We start from the raw sequence: 5,231 nt of genomic DNA, 5'->3' as shown, positions 1-5,231 counted from the left end.
TCATGCAAGACAGTATCAAAAGCCTCACTAAAGTCAAGCTATACCACATCTACCGCTTCCCCTCATCCACAAAGCTTTTTACCCTGTCAAAGAAAGCTAACAGATTGGTTGGACATGATTTGTTCTTGACAAATCCATGCTGACTGTTCCTTATCACCTCATTATCTTCTAGGTGTTTGCAAACTGATTTCTTAATTATTTGCTGCATTATCTTTCCGGGAACAGAAGTTAGATACTTTCCTTTTCATAGCTGTCATGTAAACAGAGTGCAATCACAAAACTACAGTAAATATTACCTGCATATTTTTCTTTTACAGATTCGTCCAAAGACCAGAAACAGTGATCGTAAGCAAACACCTGTAGTAAAACAAACCAACAGGACATTTTATAAAAAACTACAGTCAAAACAAACCAAAAAAATTTATCCTTATTTTGTTAGCGATGGTTAGCTGACGTATACACCTTTATTTGCTTTCTATTTTTGTGCTTAATCAAATTCAAGCTAATTTACTTTACTGTAATTTTTATATGGTTTATTCTATCAATCCCATTTACAAGTTGTTTAAAACAATAAGTCATGACTATATAAACATGCCAATAAACTACATTTTTAAAGGTGGGAAAAGGAGATAAGAGGCATCTGCATATAAAATGCAAAAAATAAGGGAACATAAATCAGCAGCAATGAGTTTGCTCTAATGCAGAGACCAGAAAATGCTTTAAAACAAGCAGCCCATTCATTCACAGTCCTCAATGCCTAATACGCAACTATGCTCTCACTTGTTCTGAGACTCATTTTTTGGCTAGACATATGCAATGGTCTTCTGCAGCAAGGAGATTCTTTGAGGAATGTGTGGTTTGGAGTTTTTTTGTTTTTCTTTTGAGAAACAACAGCTGATCAACTGCACTTTTTTAAAAGATAGTAAATATTTGGATATTTGAAGGCTGAACAAGTAATATACCACAGCTTTTCACAACACTGGTTTATAGTGAAACCAAAAACTTACCTTTGGCTGGCTCCTGCAGTTCCCAGAGGAATCATCATCAGGGGACAAATGAGAAGGGGCACATGTAAGAAAAAAACAGACAAAAATACAGTTAATTATAATACAACCAATTAAATATGAAATTGAAGATTACATGTTAACTAGAAACTTCAACTTTCCCCATAACTCCCCTTTCAGCTTCAAGTTCAAAAATCACTTTCAAATATAGGAACTAAAGCTTATGAAGCACCCTTTCCAAAAGCAGCATCTGGGATATTTTCCACAGTGATTTAACTTTAAAAAAAAAAAAAATTCAAATTAAACTAAGCTTAATTCAAAAAGAAGCCAACCATACCAACAAAATGGGGGAGAAGTCTCTCAGGACATATCTAGCACAATAGGGTGCTTGTGAATAACTAGGGCTAGTAGGCACTATGATAGTACAAATAGGGATGGGGACAATATGGTCACAAGTAGGGCTCTACCAAATTCAAGGTCCATTTTTGGTCAATTTCACATTCGGAGGGTTTTAAATTTTGTCATTTTCACTATTTCAGCTACTTAGATCTGAAATATCACGATGCTGTAACCATTGGGGTCCAACCCAAAAGGTGATCACGGGGGGAGGGAGGGGAAAGTCACAAAGCTGTTATAGAGGATTGATGGGGTTGCCACCTCAGTTCTGAGATGCCTTCACAGCTGCGCAGCAGCCCTGAAGGTTCCTGCAGAGGCAGGAGGCTTGCAGAGATGGATGTGAAGCCGATCTGCCTGTGTAGCTGTGAGCACCCCAGCCAGGGACTCCTAGTTGCTAGCCCCAGCCAGTGGTGGATTAGCACATAGGGACTCTGGGAGTCGCAGGGGTCAGAAGCTCCATGACCAGGCGCCCTGAGCCACAGCAGGAGCCGTGGGGTGGGGTGGGGGTGGGGGGCGCAGGAGCCCCAAGCCCAGCTCCAGGGCTGCTGCAGCACAGAAATGAGGGTCTACCACCCTCATGTTTGTGCTGCCTCTGGAGGTATGTTTGATCTCCCCATCAAGAGAGACCGTTCAGGAGAAGAACAAGTCCTGTCCCTTCTCAGCCCAGCCCGGACTAGCAGCTAGGAGTCTCCAGAATCATGGGGAGATCAGATTTCACAGGAAAGGACTTATTTCATGGTCTGTGACATGTTTTTCACAGTCATGAAATTGGTAGGGCCTTAGTTATAAATACCCAAACAGAAGTGCCTTTTAGTAAGCTGTGAAAATAGTTGCAAATGAAGTCTACCAGACAGACTAAGAAGGAATTGCACAGACTCTGGACTGGTCTACACTGAAAACATATATTGACATAGCTATGTCTCTCAAGTGTGTGAAAAATCCACACTCGAAAGACACAACTATTTTGACATAATTCGCAAAGTAGACAGCACTACTACCTAGCTACTGCCTTTCAGGGAGGTGGATTAACTACAGTGACAGGAGAACCCCTCCCATCACTGTAGTGAGGGTCTACACTGAAGTGCTGTACGGATTTAAGTACAGACACAGGGTTTGGCTACACTTGCAGCTGTACAGCATTGGGAGTTACAGCTGTCTTCGTACGGCTGTATAGGGAAAGCGCTGCCAGCTGTGGCCACACTGACAGCTACCAGCACTGCAGTGTGGCCACATTTGCAGCAGTGTGGGAGTGGCGCATTATGGGCAGCTATTCCAGCGGTTCAAGTGGCTGCAAGTGCTTTCAAAAGAGGGGTTGGAATGGAGTGTTGACAGGGGCGTGGAGGAGACAGAGAGAGTGGATTTTTGGAGCTAACACTGTCAGCTCCCTGCCTGCAAGTTCCAACCCTTCTCCCACCCCTCTCTCATTCACTAAATGCAAACAAGTCTTCTTTGTTTTTTCCTCAAGACCAGATAAGCAGCTGCTCCGAAACGGACCCTCCCCCGCCGTGCTGCTTCTCTCCTCAAACACTAGTTGCGGACATTCCAAAGGGATCCCCGTCTGCCTCTGCTCATTCACTGCAAACAGTAGCTGTGTTTGTTTTTAATAAGCAGGTCCCGGCCCCAGTTCACAACAAAACAAAGAAGCATCACAACAAAACAAAGAGTTTATCTTTACCTAAAAGCATTATGGGAAGGTTTCGCGGGGTCAGTTACATCATAGTAAGATAATTAATCATCGTTAACACTGGCACCCCAGCGGCTGCAACAGCAGCAGCACTGTTCTCTTTATTCCTCTCGTCGAGGTGGAGTACATGCAGCGCTGTAGCCAGGGAGATACAACACTGTATGTGCCTTGCCAGTGTGGACGGAGAGTAAGTTACAGCGCTGTAAAGCCACCACCAGCGCTGTAACTCTCAAGTGTAGCCAAGCCCACAGCCCTGTCCATGAACCAAAGGTACTTTTACCCATACCCAGTTCTGATCTCAGTCTCAACAATCCATCAACAACCTAGCCAATCTAGGTTGCCTTGAAAGGGGTGAGTGAGAAAAGGAGCACTCTCCTGAGTGTCTCAGACCTAGGTTAAGGGCTTTATACAACAACAGCAAGATTCCAGCAGTGACTCTTCTTGGCCACTTTTCTCCAGGGAGAAATGATGGTTATAAATGTTTTCAAGAAGTTAGTCAATTCAGAAAACATCCTACCATATATTCAATACAGTAAATAAGACCATCAGATTAAAAAACGTAAATATGTAGGCTGGCATCAATTTAAGGACTTCTACCCCCACCCACAACCCACCATACAGAAGACTTGAGAAGTATTAGAAAATACACAACTTTGGAAACAGCCAGTCTCCTTATCTCCAGAACCATACAAATGAAATCAGAAACTGTTCTGACACATCACATTTATTTCTTTTGGCAGGGAAGGGAAGGGTAATGAGATGAGAATAAGATATATATTTTACTGGTCAATTTGGGCTGAGAAGCTAATTTAGATTCATGGTTATTTTGTGTCACTGGGTCTGCCTCAAAGAATGAAGGTTTATTTATCAGTCCATCATGGAGAAAAACTTTTCTATCTGCTCTGGTTCAGATCAAATATTAGCATTTGTCTGACCAATCAGCAATGACAGCAGCCTTGTCAGGAGCAGAGTCAGAGTGTGACCCTTCTGGCAGGTTGGCGCATGTTCAAGTCAAGAGAATTACTCACTCCTGCTACAGTAGAATATGCACCAAAAACAAGATGATAACGCAAAGAGAGCAGTAACACTGTCTGCCAACAAAAATCAAAGGTTAGATACAGAGTTCATCACAGAAGCATGATCAGACCCAGGGTAGATAGTGGCACTTGTCACCCTATATCACTCTTCAGTTGGTCAGAGATAGGGGAGCCTGATAAAAGACAAAACGAATTCAGACCAGAGAGAGGGCATAAAATTATGGGGAGTGATCCTCTAGGATCCTCACATCAGATTTTGAATGCCCAAAAGTAAACAAAGCACATTTACAGTTCTGCTCTCTGGCCTCTAAAATGTGTATGCTATTTTACTGGAGGTTCCTCATAGGCTTCTGTAGGAAATCTTATTTACACTAAAGGCATAATGGTTTTCTAAAGGGGGCCACCCAAAACTTCTCACTCTCTTTGCAAATCTGAAACTGAGTTTGAATTTATGAGAAGAAATGACTCTACCGTAAACCCAGAAGCATTTATGTTTGTTTTATCCTGTCTTGAATTTCCAGGCAGGATTGTGTTATCACATGGTACTTAAACTTTCAGGCCTTGCTGGAGCACATATTGTTCAGTGTTTGGATTAAAGAAGCAATAAAGGATTATAATCTCAGAAGTCATACACCACATTTTTAGTTTTCAGATTCGGGATTACAATAGGCTGCATAAAACATCAAACTTAATATGGACTAAAGGCTTGATACTAAATAAGCAACCTTGTTCTCTTCAGAGATATGCATATGCACATTATATCCTGTTATGTTTGTAGCCTCCTTTACTGTTAATCTGGCTGTACAAAGAGAAGACCTAAATCAAAGAACAAAAAGCATATTTCACTACCTACTGAGAACGCTCATAGGAACATAGTATACTGCATTCAGAGTATACAAAGGCATCTAGAAAAAAACCCCCAAAGTTTGGAGCCATAATTTTAGCCCTGGCTCTGTGGACTTCAGACCTCTAGAGCAGTGGTTCTCAACCAGGGGTACATTACCCCTGACAGTACGCAGTGGTCTTCCAGGGGCCCATCAACTCCCTAGATATTTGTCTAGTTTTACAACAGGCTACTAAAAAGCACTAGCAAGTGAGTACAAGCTAAAA

The 5,231-nt window shown here is 42.1% G+C and overlaps 1 long non-coding RNA gene across 1 annotated transcript in view; it reads right to left on the bottom strand.

The window, feature by feature from the left end:
* The window catches only part of LOC116834729 (uncharacterized), a 5,278-nt gene extending 4,255 nt beyond the window's left edge, over positions 1-1,023 (bottom strand). The window contains exons 1-2 of the long non-coding RNA XR_004376031.2: positions 1,008-1,023; positions 297-357 (exon numbers count right to left, since the gene is read on the bottom strand). This is a non-coding gene — a long non-coding RNA (uncharacterized LOC116834729). The remainder of the gene's footprint in view (positions 1-296; positions 358-1,007) is intronic.
* Positions 1,024-5,231: the final 4,208 nt, after the last annotated feature.

The sequence above is a fragment of the Chelonoidis abingdonii genome, unplaced genomic scaffold (assembly GCF_003597395.2).
Source record: "Chelonoidis abingdonii isolate Lonesome George unplaced genomic scaffold, CheloAbing_2.0 scaffold0863, whole genome shotgun sequence".
Lineage (NCBI taxonomy): Eukaryota > Metazoa > Chordata > Testudines > Testudinidae > Chelonoidis > Chelonoidis abingdonii.
The sequence above is the reverse complement of the archived record's forward strand: the minus strand, read 5'-3'. Positions and strand labels throughout refer to the sequence as shown.